Here is a 16,047-nt window from a genome sequence, read left to right as displayed (position 1 = left end):
TACCAGACGGTTAATTACAGATGAATTTAGTTACTCTTGTGGTTCACCTTCAAAAGGATTATGTTTTCTGTGTGAGAAGAGTTCCATGCCTCTCAACCAATAACATAATTTCTTACTCTTATTTATTTTCTTTTAGGGTTTACACCTTAGGTAGTATACAACACTTCCTTTTTATAGTCAGTTTCTCTGGACACAAAAATATTCTTTTTTAAGCTGGCAATACCAGCACAGTTAAAGAACTGAGGGCCACATGTACGACCACTTTCAGAGTTTATACTAACATCTATTTCACCAGATTGTTTCTCAGCAACTTTAATTTACATTTGCAGCACCTGTAAGTGCTTGTCACGGTTTAACTACAGTTCATATGTAAGAGCACAACAGCATAGGTCGGTTTCAAATAATCACAGTACTTCTTAGTGCAATTAGTGGAACGAAAGAAAATAAAGGATTTTGGACCCGCTCCTAGGGAATAAATATAAATCAAAATTTATAAATTTATAAAAACTTGATCCTCAGTTAAATTTGTGCATATTTCTTCTTAACAGTCATTAAAGTTCCTATTTATAATATCCAAGTTTGACCTGTGTCATTTCTTTTCTCAACTGCATGACTTACCAATACATCTGATCAATATCCTATGCTTCAGAAGTCCTTGTTGGATATACTAAATGTATGTAAAGAAGTTGCATACAGATGTGATCATATCTGCAACATGGAGAAATTTAATAATAGTTGCTTGAGTCTCCTAGCTTAATTCTGTGCTTACTGAATGCTGTTTGACTGCTTTGAGCACATTTCTTTGGTCCTCCGCGTTCCACTGCTGAAGCTTTCACAAATCAAGTAGGTTGCAAGCCAACTGGTTCAATGTGAAACATGTTGTTTTCCACCGCTGCAAGAACAGCTGAGGCCAACTCACTTTTAGAGAAGGCCAGGCATGGGCATATGTCTTTCTGATATATTCTGCCAAGAAAGGAGCACTGTTGGTCCATAGTGGGCTCGTCTTTCCAAGATTTGAATTCATTGTACAGAAATAAATCAGCCTCTTTACTGTCCTTCACACTTGGCTGCATGACACTGAGCTCCGTTGAGACCCAACCATAGTGCTGCAGGTACTTTTATTCCTCACATGGCCTTTTTTAAAGAGCAACTTTAAGCCTTGTTGAATCTCTTTTGTAGGTGATGTTGGAGATGTAGACAATAATAGAGTTTTCAATGCAGCAACTTCACCTTGAAGTACATCAATCTTTCCTTGTGCTTCCTTCAACTAATTTTCTGCTGTTGCTTGTTTAACATTTGCTTCTCATACCATTTGGTGAGCTTCCTCAAACAAACTAGCTGTAAGCTCTTCCAGCTCCTGTCCAAGTTGGACCCGGACCTTCGAAAGTCTTTCACATTCTTCATTTTTTAACTTTAACTCCTGCTGAGCTTTAGCAAGTTCTTCTTTCAGGCATTCATATCCCTTCTCTCTCACTTCCAGTACAGAAGGACTCCTCAGGTGAGACAGGCTGCCTGTACTAAGTCCAAGGACATCATCAGGTGCATCCAAAGTATCGATAACTGTAGCTCCTTGCAGGAACTCTCGCTCTGCACAGTGGGTGTCCTTTCTGCTCTAGCATTTGGGGGAGCATGTCTGGTTTCCAGTCAGTTCCAGAAGATTTCACACAGTTTACCTGTCTTGGATATGAATACACTGGTTGTGTGGGGAGTTCAGATACATTTAGTGGGTTTGGAGGAACTGACGAGGAGTTGATACAGCTGTGGGGTTGGTACACATCATTCGTCAAGGTAGTTTTTTCTTTGGTCCCTGGATGACACAAGCCAAGAAGGTCTGGTGTAGTAGGTGAAGCTAGCAGGCCATGGCAGACGCCGCAACATATGGAATCACAGACCATCCATAAATTCAGCTTCATGACTGACGTCCGTAGCTAATATTTCAACAGATGTCATTTGTCCCTAGTGTTAGAGCTTCCGGTAGGCCATGTACAACCACTTTTTAGTGAACGCAAATGGAGATTATGGACATTTGCGGCCGCTAAAAAGGGCTGTTGCATGTATCAACCTTCTTTAAGAGTCGGTAACCTATTACCAACTCGTAAAACTGGGTTTGCAAGTCACTATTAGTAAGGGGAGTACCAAGGGGGTCCCTTCCTAATAGAAAGGTCGCAAAGGCATGTACAATTGTTTTGCGACCGAATGTGGGCACAGAACAATCACAGTTTACCGCCTACTACAAGTAGGTGGTTAGCCACTCGCAAATGGGACGGGGTCCCCTGGGGACCCCTTACCCTTTGTGGTTGGCAGTGAAAATGTTTTTTACGAGCAGACAGTGATCCCACGGCCACTTCCTACTCTCAAAAATTAAACTGAAATGTTTAATTTTTGTTTTTGAAAAGCATCAAATTTTCCTTAAAGGAAAATGGGCTGCATTTTAAAAAAAAGTTGCTTTATTTAAAAAGCAAACATACATGGGAGTCTACCGTCCCCAGCAGGCCACCATCCCTGTGTTATTGCGCATTCCCAATGGGTCCCAAATTGTGACCTGTCTCATGAATATTGATGAGGCAGGTCATTTGCGACCCCATTGGGAAGTGCAAAATGTGTCTGAGACACATTAGTACATTTATTTTTGTGACTTGCAAATTGCGCATCGCTAAAATTCACAAATTGCGAGTCACACATGGAAATGGTTGGACATGTGGCCGAGTGCCACCCTCTGAGGGCATTCAACTGAAGGCAAATTAACCCACAAGTAGTATAATATTGTCTATAAAGGCAGCGATCAAAACTACAAAACAGGATAGGAAGGCACAGACTTAAAGCAAAGGGCGTCCATATCCTTCCTGCAGAACACCAATTACCAGATGTGATGAGGTAATTGGTACAAATGATGATCTGGTAAAACTATTACTTGTAAACAGTTATGACGCATGCCTGACATGGTGGAGGGGAAGAAACGGATAGCCTTTAAGGGCTGATTCACATAAAGTGAACTCAGTTTTGGCTGACTGGTGTCTTAAGTGGTTAAAGAATTGGAGCTGTGCGATTTTACCACCAAGGGAAGTGGTGAATGGAATAGAATTGAATGGAACTTTCAAATCTAGTGCTGCTCTTTGCTGGCTATATAGGAGCGTGTGTTGATATATCTAAAGTAGCAACTAAACACAACACAAGAACATTCACAAAGAAACATAACACAACAATTAAAACATAACACCACACATCTCAATAAACAGTTAAAACCCTCAATATAGGATGCAACCTAAAAAGCCTGAAATTCAACAACATAAAATCACATTACAATATTCTAGCACAAAAAGACAGGAGCAAAAATAACAATAGAACAACATCACCACCACCAGAAAGCTGCTTTCAGAATCCGGTGATAAAGGGGTGTTTAGAGCAAGCACAACCATAATAGCCCCTGTGAGAACTGTTTGTGATCTGGCAACTGGAGACTTATAAATACCCACAAGACTACACAGAGACGGTTTAAGTGTAGGTCAGGAACACATGGCCGGGGAGAGGGCTTAGTTATGTAATTAAGGGTTACAGATTTGACAGCACACACCCGCCTCTTGCCTTTTGGCAAAGGAACACAAAGACGTATTTAGTTCTCCAAGAAGACAAACTGATAAGTTAAAACTTAGTTTTCATTTTTGCTACCGTGGGTTTTTTAGAAAGTATGCTTAGACAGGATAGGGAACAAAATTAAATATTTGGCACTCAAGTAAGTAAAAGAGCTGCTCCACACCTTATAGGATGCGTTGCATAGATCCAAGTCAGTGAGACCAGTGCCAATAACGGTGGTTTGCGAGCTCGTGATGGCTGCCAGGTCTGAAACAAATAAATAAATAAGAGGGTCATAGAGAACAAAAACACACCCTGGGAAGAGTACACTTCAATAAAGTATGTTGTAATTCTGAAAAATTCAAACGATGCGAGAGTGGATGATTTGGCATGGAACACGTTTTGATACTACAAACCCACCACAATTGATTACACTCAAAATAATAAAAATGTACTTAAAAGAAATAAAACCAGACATAATATATGTAAATAAGCAATACATACAAAAACAAACAGAAACAAGGAGTACGAAGGGATGCTGATATGGGACTAAAAACTGATTTAATAATATGACTATATCCAAATTTAACAAACATTGGCAAAGCCAAAAGGTCAGACATTGGCGGCCAGTTTTGTATTACTTGTTTGTTTTTTCATGGGTTTTGTGAAACTGTATAGTTGGATGAGATGCCAGGCCCTCGCCCCCATAAAAAACAACTATTTACAATGCAATAGGTCTCACATTTGCGAGAGTTTGAGTTATTGGCAATGCAATAGCTTAAACTCTCTCAAATGCGAGACCCTTTGCTTTGCAAATTACTAGCGCATATGCGGCGCTTTTACATTCATGGAGGCGGCACCTCTTTCTTTAGACAAGCTGTGTCTAAACAAAGGGGTGTGGTCAACATTAAAGTGCAACCGCAGCATGAGGTGCTTTGACAATAAAAAGCATCTGTTTGTTCAGTTGACAAACAGATATTTTTTTGGGTAGAAGTTCCCATGCCGTGCTTTCACTTTAATAGTGGCCGTACACATTTCTTTAGCTGCGCCTTGTCTAAAGAATGGGGCGTGGCCTCCTTGAACGTGAAAGCGCTGCATGGGCGGTAGTAAACATATAAATAAATAAGTAATCATGGCCGCTATACTTAAAGCAGACCACTCTGCTAAAATAAAGAAAGAAAGAAACGCGGTCGCTATAAAGCGGGCCATCATTAGTGAATAAAATAAAAGTGGGCGGCATGCTGGGACGTAGTGGGTGGTGTAGGGGCAAACCATTAAACAAAATAGTGCTTACCGACAAAATAAAGCCGACCGTGTAACAAGAAAAGTAAAAGGTGCAGTCGTTATGGGAGGTAAAAAATGCAGACAAGGCGGTAGGAAGGAGTGACTAACAAGCCCAATAATGACTCAGAAGCCAGCATTTACGAACAAAAATGACACAAGCCATTTAAAAGTATAGGCAGAGAGTGGAAGGGGCTTCAAAGCCATACTTCAATACTGCTTGCCTCACAGCATTGTCTAAAAACATTGGCATAAAATTAAAACACCTTTTTAGTCTAAAAAAACACACATTGCCATAGTAGTTCCTGTCACTGAAGGGAACTACTGTGTTTGTGTATATGCTCCTTAATAAGTGCGTAATGCTGTCATCACAGTGAATTTAGCCTATGGTTAAAATGGGCTAACCCACTGCCACATGTTCTATGCAGTAAAGGGCAGAAAAAAATATATTAACACAATAACAAACCAGTGGATGAAGTGGACTGGCTAAAAGACCCTTTAAGTGAGTATGTATACTTTTAGCAAAATCAAAAGGTCTTGGCTAACACCAGACCTACAAATCAACACAAAGTAAGAGGTCACACAGTAGAACAGATGAGGTGAAATATTTGGATAACAGAGTATACAAACTAGAATTTCCAGGTCAAATCTGTGAGTTTGCGTGATATTCTTTGGTAGGGTGAATGGCATAGACCTCTTCAAAGACCTGTTGGCTATATCTCACAAACTTGCACCAAAGTCCATGTGGCTATTCATACTGGAAGCAGTGTGCAATTGCAACCAGCTATGTAACTACGATGAATCGCTAACATATTTTACATGTAAGAAACGGACACATCAAATAATATTTGCTTAGTATTCTCCTCTAACCCTTCTTTCTGCTTCTTGACACTCACCCTTATAATTACTACTAGACGTCCATGCACAAATGTCTGATAGCATACTGAAATGTCTTCACTTGCTAAGCTTCGAGACAAAACAATATTAAGAGTCTTTATTGTGTTACATACAACTGCAGTCCCAATGATGGTAAATACTGGTTGAACACTAACATCATTATAGCACGCTCCCCAATAATTGTTATCAAATATAATAAATATTACTTCTTTAACCCCTTCGATGCTGCGCAGATTCCGCCGCTGTGCTGACGGAATCTTGCGCGGGTGTGCTCATGACGGAATGGTTCCGTCATGAGCACAGCTCAACCGTGGGTCATGACGTAACCATTCCGTCATGAGCACCGAAGGGGTTAACCTACTGACCCATGGTCTGCAGCACTCTAGTCTGCTATCACAGCAGCAATATATCTGCAATAATCAGCTTCACTGCAGGCCGTCAAAACAACGAGTGCATTTGTTTATCACTGATCCATTTATCAAGATGCACAAGGTAAGGTGCTGTTTCACCCACACAGCAACATTTCTTTTAGCATGTTTGTACCAAACCTTTCATAACATTCCGGAACTGACAAAATATATCAAATGATTTGGTGCAGTAGTCTCTCCTAAAACCAAACAAAAAGCATTTTTGACCTCTAATATGTTTTTTTTTAACTTGATTTTTTTCTGCCTCATACATGAAATAGCTTTTGAATGCAATTTTTAAATGGCATGCAGGCAGGATGTAGGCAAGTAAGGCACAAATTACATGACGGTATTTGGTGAATATTGCTATTTCGATCATATTCATCCTGCGTGTAAGTTTGATTACAAGGCATTTCATCATGGTCCTGATAATAACTTGTTCTTGGTAATTATATGAAACAACAGCAAGTGCATGTTGAATTCTTAGTATACTTGACTGGGCAAATCAAATAGATTGGCAGACTTGTGGAGCCTGACGTGTGATGCACATTGGACAAATAGTGGATTCACATGATATTTCTCAGTGAGCCTTTCATCCCTTGTCCCTGTGACCATATGGCCCGCACTCAACTGCAAAACTCACATATCACCAGGGAATAAGGAGAAGGCGACCAGAATGCTGTCATCTTCCCCATATGTTCCTATTGATGGAGCAATGGCGAATTTTGTTGGGTAAGGCTACTGGCCCTCCCATGTTTCCTGCACCCCACCATCAGCTGGTACACAGTATAAGTATAACAATGTCACTTCCCCTAACATACTCACCTCACCATTTACCATTCCATAGAAACCATTTCATAGAATATCTTTCTGTCCAAAATTGGCTTTTGCATGCCTATATTTTAAGGTGTAAATGCAATGGTTGCAGATCTTACTTTCAGAAACAGTGTTGTCTGAGCTACTTATTTCAGTGCTTCAGATGTATATATTTTACAGTGTCAATCATTTACTTTAGATGCTTTTAATTTGATGACCCCTCACCACACCTAAACACCATGGATCCCTGATCCCTCATAACCCCATAACACCATCAATCCCTGCCCCGTAAAACCCCTCACCACACCTAAACTACACCCATCTCTGAACCCAAATCCTTTTCTACCTATAATGTCAACCCATCCAAGAAACCTAACAACTCCTCACCACACCAACACAGCATCTATCCCTGACCCCTAAGCTACACCCATTACTGAATCTTAAAAACCCTTTCTTTTCCTACACTCCATCCATCCCTAAATCATCAAATCCCTCACTACCCCTAAACGTTGCTCATCCCTGAATCCTGCAACATCACCCATCATTGACCCCTTAACACCCTTCACCACACCTAAACTCCACCGATCCCTGAACCCTAAAAAACTCTCACTGCCCTTTAACACCCATCCCATCACCTATCAAGACCCCTATACACAACCTCTCACCACCTCTAAATTCTACCCATCCCTGAACCTTAAAAACCCCTTTATACAACTAAACTTCACTCATTTCTGAATCTTAAAAGCTCTCACCACCCTAAACTAAACCCAATCATGTTAAATGATCCTTAAAAATACTCACCAGCCCTAAACTCCCCATCTATGAACCCTAAAACTCTTCAACACCCCTCTACTCATCCCTGAACCTCAGAAACACCTCAAACCCTAAACTCCATCCATCTACAAACCCCCCACCACCGCTAAACTCCCCCCATTTCTGATACCTAAAAACCCCTCATCACCCCTAAACATTGCCCATGCCTCACTAGTCCTAAACTCCAGGCACGTTTACTGTTATTTTGGACTTTTCCTTAAAATGATCTTTCTCTTAAAATGTTTCCTAAAATGTTCAGTTTTTTTGTATTTCCTTAAAATCGTCTGTCCTTAAAATTGGTTTTCCATGATTTGTTTTCCTCCAATTTGTTATCTCAGTTTTTGTTTTTTGATTCATTTGCATACATTACGTAATTAAGTTTGGGTAAAAAGATACCTTTGTTAATCAGGCCTATCAATGTTAAGGAGACTTTTTTTATTGTTTTTATTATCTGTTGATGGAACCCAAATATGGATATTCTTAATAGTGCTGTGGACAGGATGAAATAAAGTCCACATAAGCAATAGAAATAATCACTTTATAAACGTAGGTAGCAAGCACATTTTTTGTCACTGTTTATGCCATTGGAATTCAGTATAGAGATACGTCTATGTGATGCACAAGAGAGTTTGCTCCTGATGTTTATCAGAAAGGTTGATGTATTGGCTCTATGCAGGATTCCTATTATCATACCAGGTCTTGTTTCATTTTGAGTTGCTGATAGTACTCTATGGAAGATGGCTGCCAAGTGACGTCTGCAGTGGCCAACTTTCACTCACCCCCCCCTCACTTCATAGGAATTCCCAAGCTACCCACTACAGAAGAACCCTGAGTAATTTAGTGGATCAGGATTGTTAGCATTAAATACTGATCCACTAACTCACTCATGGAGGCAATTGTTATGCAACAAGATTAATCTCCAACCTCCCATGAGAAGTTGAGGTACCATAGTTTTCCATGAAGCTTGGATAGAAGCTTACATGGCCAATATCGGTCATGGAAACCTTGTCTTAAATTTCTTCCCACATAACGAATTCCTATAACTGCCTCTATTGCATTTATTGCCCTTACTGTTATAGGCCTTTTCAATGCAAAAAAAAAAACTGCAGTAGAACAAAACATGGCCTACCTCAGCTACACTGCTACAAACTCTATGCATGGCTATCGTTATGTTTCTCTAGCTTCTAGAAACCTTCATGAGCTGACCAATTGCTCCGAGTCATAACGCTAAGATATACCCTTGAGCTACGACAATTGCACTGCACTCCATTCAAAGATTCCTCACTTTATTCCTGCCTTTCTAGGACACTACACACTCGGTCCTCACCTCAACATCTTACTCAGCTCCAGCTTTACTTTCTCTTCCCCTTTGTGAACACTTCAGTGAGTCTCTTTCAATGCAGCACCCAGTTTGGCAATGGAAAACCCAGCTCATGTATTCAAGCAGAGCTTGAGTTTGGATAAACCACATCGATTTGGTAGCACATGAGCAGGATCAACGAGCTATCTCCCCAAAAATAAGCAAGAAAACTGATTCAGGAAAGATTGTTCAGTTGTGCACCACACCTAGAAATGCAATGAAAATAAAAATTCCCAGATGGTGTGTTAGAAGGATATTGTCAGTGTTTTATATTGCTTTCATCTTCTCTTATAATAGTGTCAGGTGAACAGGAAGCTCATTACAAAATTGTAAGTGTACCCGCTTCTTTTATTTCATGTGAATTTATGTTTACAGCTGGCCACACCTCCATCTGTATGCCCTGAGCCCTGGCAGGGAACACTAAGTATGAGACCAATGAAAAACCTGAGCCTGGCCAGCATGCTCGTACCACACAAAAGGGTACTTCACTATGATCTACAGCACTTCACTGCAGTACTCCTTACTAGATCCCTTCTAGCAGTATAAAAAAAAAATCTAGGTGCAAGCACCCCAACACCTCAATAGAGAAAGCCACCTCACAAAGGGCCTCCCCATAAACAGTGAAATATTTTGTAGAACAAGTTTTGAAACACAACATTCATGTCAAGACTAGTTGCAATTCAAACATAATGACAGAACAATCATCATTTGGATGTTTCCAAACTCTCCCAAAAAATCAGTAACAAAAATATACAGGAAATGCAATTTTGCAAGGGCAAACATTGTATCACTGCAACTAACTAAGCACACTAATATAGCTCACTCTAACCAGAAATAGTTGTCCTTTTGGCACACTCTGGTATGTTTTTATACTTCTCAGAATGGTGGACGGTGTCAGTGAGTAGATGTTGGAAATGGCCCTTTTGGCAGGGTCACCCCCAAACTTTTTGCCTTCCTCCTACCCTTTTTTGCTGAATTTTGGTTTTGTTGGCTCTAGGACTCTGGGCACTTTACCATTGTTAACCAGTGCTAAAGTCCCTATGCCCTGTACTCTAAACATGTTGACATTGGTTTATCCACAATTGGCATATTTCATTTACTTAAAAGTCGTTACTAAAGTGCACATCTCTGTGCCCAGGACCTGAAAATTAAATACTAATAGTGGGTTTGCTGGCACAGATTTTGCCATTCACTTCAATAGCCATTTACAAAAGGCTCAGGCCTGCCACTGCAGAGCCTCTGTGTGTAGTCTGAACTGCCATTTCGACCTTGCAAGGTAACCTACTTGCCAGGCCCAAACCTTCCCTTTTATTACATATAAGTAACCCCTAAGGTAGGCTCTAGGCAGTCCTTTAGACTGGGTGCAGTGCATTTAAAAGGTAGAACATGTACTTTTTGAATTTTACATGTCCTGGTAGTGAGTAATTGATACATTCATTTTTCACTACTGCAAGACCTATCTCTTCCATAAGTAAACTTTGGGATTGCCTTCAAACATCTTTTAAGTGTAGTTACCAATTGGGAAAAGAAGAGATTTGGAGTTTGGTGTCTCTTGACTCACAATTTAAGATCTCAATTTATGGTAAAGTCAGATTTTAAATTGTAAGTCTGAAAATGCCACTTTTAGAAAGTTCACCCTGTTAGAGGGGGTAGGCCCTGAGGTAGGCAGCTAGATTGGACCTATACAATTGAAAAAAATAATTGTATCTAGCTGTCAGTTTGACAGCTAGATAAAATTATTGTTTTCAACTTTTAGAAAGATGGCATTTTTTAATTTACATTCTGTGCCTCTGCCTTACTGTAAATACACATCTGGGTTGAGTGACAATTGGGCTTTGTACATTCCCTCTAGACAGTTACATAAAGGGAGCTGTGGTGGGACAGTTGTATCCTAATCACCAAGCTGATGGGTCTTCCTGAGGTAGATTGGGAGGGAGGGCTGACGTTTGCACCTGAATAGGGCTGAGCCTGTCCCCACACAAAGGTCTGCATACTTCTCTTTGACTCTGCAGCCAGGAAAAGAAGGTTAGGGACCTTGTGAGGTTGAAAGGCCTCTTTGACGTTTGTCTACTTCAAAGTCTAAAATGGGTAAAATGGATATAAGTCCTGGGCCTCCGATACCATGTATTCAGTTCACTTTGGGTCCTGAGGAGACTCTGTGAAAAAGAGGAGCTGCGCAGGAGGAGGGACTGCCACTTTGCTAACTGCTATGCTGTGAAGGCCGGTTGTCTGCTGATTGCTGTGCTGTAGGTGGGACTGCCACTCTGCTACTTGCTCTGCTGTGTTGGCCTGATGCCTGCTGCCTTTAACCTGACAGTGAGAAGGACGGACCTACTCTGAACAACCTCTAAAAAACACTGAAGTAACTCCAAGGGCTTGTTGGCTTGTCCCCTGTTCAGGAATTCTCAGGGCCACCAAATATTTAGTTTCTGCAACAACTGTTGGACTCTAGCTGCTTGAGACATCCCCCTGCCTGACGTGCCACATCCAGCCGTGGACCTCTAAACTGGGCCATGCAGTTTAGCCTTACACAGATCTGCTCTTCGTGGCTGCGAGCTAAGTGAAATCCCTGCATTTACTTTTGCCACTACCGCAGTGCATTGGGAGGCTGTTCTAGTGTGGCTTGTTGGCAGCACATTGCCTTGTCAACACAAGGACTTGCCTACAGCATTGCCCCTCATCTCCTCCCCCAACGGGGTTCAATGACGCATTGCCTTGGTAATACAAGGACTCACCTACAATGCCGCATCTAACCCTCTTCCCCTATGGGGTTCATCAATGACACTGAGACTTGCCTCTATGGGCCAAAGATGCTGCATCGCATCCACTCCTCCAAGGTTTGACGACAATGTGGGATTGCTGATGGCAAACCTTCTTGACAGCACGGATTGAGGTGGACGCCTCATTCCCTTGATGTCACCGCCTCCTGAGAAAAGGAACTGTGCACACAGCAGGGCCTGTGGGTGCGCTTGTAACTGATCTGCGCTCCCTCGTGAGCGGCTTTTCATTACAAAGTTATTTTGGTGTAAGGGACCCAGCATACCCCTTGGTAATCGCTTGGGCCTTTGGAGTCATGTTCTATACAGAAGCTTTGCAGAAACATCTCTATCGATCTACTGCTTGGAACTGTGACATTTAACCAGAGAAATGCAATTGCTTTAAGTACCTTCTTAACCTTTATAATTCTAAAAGAGCATAACTTGAGAAACACTTATTGGATTTTTGTCGCTTTGGTCTTGTATTAACCAGTAATGCATATGCTATTTTTGTAATTCAGTGTGGAGCCTTTTTGTGGTATTTTTACTGTGTTATTGTACTTAAGTATGCACAGACACTTAACACATTTGCCTCTTAGATAAGCCTGACTACTCTGTGCCAAGCTATCAAAGGGGGAGCACAAGTTAATTTAGGTTGTGTATCTGACTTACCCTGACTAAGATTGTGGTCCCTACTTGGACAGGGTGCCAACCTCTGCCAACTAGAGACCCAATTTCTGAGAGTAGCTAAGATGCTGAATCAAGCACCAGCTTGGGTGATTGCGAGGCGTGGTGGAGTAGGGGTTTAGCAAACGGTTTCTGTGGATTGGGTTTGGGGGAGACGTGAGGTTTAGGGTTTGGAAGGAGTGTGAAAATGGAAGTGGAATAATGCATTTTGTGTATATAATAGCCGAGGAGTTTCGGTTACAGTTCACTGCTCAGAGGCAAGCATGCAGAACAGCAGTTTAAGTGTAATGAAGGCTGCTGGTCTGTTAGCTAGGTCAATGACTATTGAATCAATAACAGCATGAAAAATGTCCTCTTGAATCCTAAATGGCTTCCTCCAGCCCAGTATGAAGAAATGGAATAGAATTTGTCTCCTGAAGATGTCTCTTGCATGTATGGATCTGCTGATTGTGAAACAATAATGCTTGTTGTGGATTGTAGTATATTTTTTAATGTTTGAAGGCTGTCCTATCCAAACAGGTCAGTCTCTAAAGAATGAGTGCTCGAAATATGCTTGGGTGATTCATTAATACTTTTTAGGTCTCGCCTGCGATGCAGCGCAAGCGCTGCATCGCCTTGGCGAGATCCATTGTCGTTGGTTTTGTGTCCGGCTTCTGTGGAAGTGAGGTTGGTGTCCGCCCTGTTGGCATTAGGCCCCGCCCACCCAGACTGGAGATTTCACGAGCCTTGCTTGGGCTTTATATGAAGCATTCTGGGCGTTTGTTGGTGTCCGTCCTGTTCATTAGGCCCCGCCCACTTTGTTCGCATGCGGCACCGCAGGCACGGGCCGTCGTCAAGCACGATCCCGAGTAGAGCGACGACGACCTTTCCTCATTCTCTCTGGCCCTTTAAAGGCTATGTCCTGCTGGTGGAAGCGGCGCTCAGGTGTGGGCTCAGCTGCGTGAAAAGTCAAACGTGAGTACCAGTACCTGCAAGCCGTTCTGGGCTTGGATGGGCTCAGTCAAGTGGGTTTTGGTGCATTTAGAAGCTTTCTGCTAATGAGCAAAAAAATAAAGAGGGAGAGGCGCAACGGGTCTCCAAAAAGTTCACAAAACTTCTTTCATCTGTAGCTGAATTGGTAAACGATTGGCTCTTGCTTAGTTTTGAATTTTAACCCACGTTTAAGGATGAGTGGCGTGTTTATAAAAATGTATGTGGTGATCCGTCAACAGATAATATGCAAATTGTATATACTGATAATCCATGTCAGTAAAACTATTTTGGGTCGCGAAGATCAGTTAATAATTTTACCAATATGCCCTTGTGTTGTGTGCACAGTGTTTGTTTCTTTCTAATAGCCTGATGTATCTGCAGCTTTGCCGTTAGCTAGTGGATCAGAGTTTCACATTCAAATGTAGCGGTTTTTTGTGTAGGTAGGCACACCTGTTAGCATAGAGGCTTTGGTATATATTGCACATTGATTTTATTATGAAACATACTCGCCCCATATCAGATACAGGGAGTTCATTCAGTCCCATGTTGATTTGTTCTTTGCATTCTGGGACTTGTAGTTTTTTTATGCAACTACAGGCAGAGAATAACATAGGCTTGGAAGAGTTACTCACTCTGGCATGGTAGCGCTTGCTATCTGCTACACGTATTCATCTGGCAAGTGGGAGCTCTTGGCTGTATAAAAAGTCAAATGTACAGATGTATATTACCAGAAAGAGTGCCGTTTTGTCTTATTTGTTGTACAGCTGATAAACATGGTTAACGCGAAAGTAGTGAAGTCACAGTTGTGTATTTACAAGAGTTCAAGCTATTGGCATTGTAAATGGCAATGCCTTTTATTTATGTTTTAAAAAAGAAAACTGGGGAAAGGCTAGTTTAGTTGCTTCTCCATCGAAAGTATACATATTGCTGGATTGACTTATTTATTGTGTTGTAATCATTGTTACCATCTGTCAACGTACAAGATATTTAATTCCAATGTTGAATCACGCTTCATCTGCATGTACTTTAGAAATAACTTGGTTGATCTGTCCACAGTCTATGGTCTTATAGCACTTACACTGTGGGTACATCCATAAATGATCCATTTTTTGGGATACCCCGGCCTAAGGTAATGATAAGGGGGTTTGTGCACCAGGTATTACATATGTAAAGGCCAGAAGGAAACTCAGTGCACATCTAAAAATTTGTGAACCCTGATAGCCCCACCAGCACCTGACACCCACTTGTTGACATATTTTATGAGAAAATTACACTCAAGAAAATCATTCTCTTATCTGGAGCTGCCAGAAAAGATCGGGCACAAACAGGAAGCTGTACTGGCCAATTCACCATTCACCATGCAGGACACTTTGCAATCCAAAAGTTCATACAAATATATTTAAAAGACTCAATGACAAGGATGGGGTGTTGTGTTATGGGACAACTTAATTTGTTTTGTTTCTATTATAATGCACAGCACAGTTACCATAGAGACTACATCTTCATGGTAGAACAGGTGTAAAACAATATGAAATGATTATACAATAAGTTAAAACAATTTGCAAAATTCATATGACTATTTGAAATCAACAAGTAAAACAATACACAATAGGAATTAGTTAATGGCCAGGAACGAATCTATAATTGTACAGGTTCTGAATTAAGAAGCTATCTGAAACAGGTACTCTTTAGCGCATCCTTAAAGATAAGGACGAACAACTCAATCATCAGATATTTTGTAGTTTTGCCTAAATTATTTTCAGAGACTTGTCTCCCAAAAGAGCTTTAGAATGTTTTACCAAATATATTTTCAGATCTAAGTTTGAACACAGTGTACGATATGACTTAACAAAAATATTATTAGAGATATTGGATGGGATGGGTTTCTAATAATCTTCAGCATCTCTATCAGCACTCTTTATTAAATGAGGTATTCCATATTTAGCTATTCTTCCTTTTTTCAACAAGAAGCCAATTGTTAATGACTTCTGAGTATTACTGTGATTTGTGTGCTCTGTTTTGTGCAGGTTGCACCTTATTGTTCTGATTAAATGTTTTAAATGGCCATTGTAGAAAGTAAATAATACCTGCAAGTGCCAGGACAATTTTATACTCAGTAATAAGCAGGTCTTTGACAACTACCACAGATGGTAATGAAAATGTGACTGTCTGTGCCCACCTGTGAGTCAAAAAATAAATTGCTTTCAAAGATGGCCCCAAGGTTTCACCCTGTCTGCACAGGTATAGGGTCAGCTGGGCTTCGGTCTTGCCTATAAAACCTGTCAGTTTTCCCACATGGATAGGCTTATCTCTTCCAAACAGTTCAGTCCTCTTTCAGAACCACAGTGCAAATGTTATACGATCTGAGTATTATCGGTGTTCAATAGAAATGGCCACCTATGAGCCGAGTTAAGGGAAACAAGTGTTTATAAACAAGGAGACAAGGCTGAACTTTGACAAACTCCTCAGGTCACGATGAATTAAGATG

The 16,047-nt window shown here is 41.0% G+C and overlaps 1 protein-coding gene and 1 pseudogene across 1 annotated transcript in view; one reads left to right on the top strand and one right to left on the bottom strand.

Annotated features, from left to right (window-relative positions):
- The window catches only part of CUBN (cubilin), a 1,289,359-nt gene that overhangs the window by 826,569 nt on the left and 446,743 nt on the right, over positions 1-16,047 (top strand). The gene's annotated exons all lie outside the window — the stretch shown is intronic.
- LOC146789385 (rab-3A-interacting protein pseudogene) lies at positions 561-6,841 on the bottom strand (annotated as a pseudogene).

The sequence above is a fragment of the Triturus cristatus genome, chromosome 10 (genome assembly GCF_964204655.1).
Source record: "Triturus cristatus chromosome 10, aTriCri1.1, whole genome shotgun sequence".
Classification (NCBI taxonomy): domain Eukaryota; kingdom Metazoa; phylum Chordata; class Amphibia; order Caudata; family Salamandridae; genus Triturus; species Triturus cristatus.
Note: the sequence above shows the minus strand (reverse complement) of the source record. Positions and strands in the feature narration are given on the sequence as shown.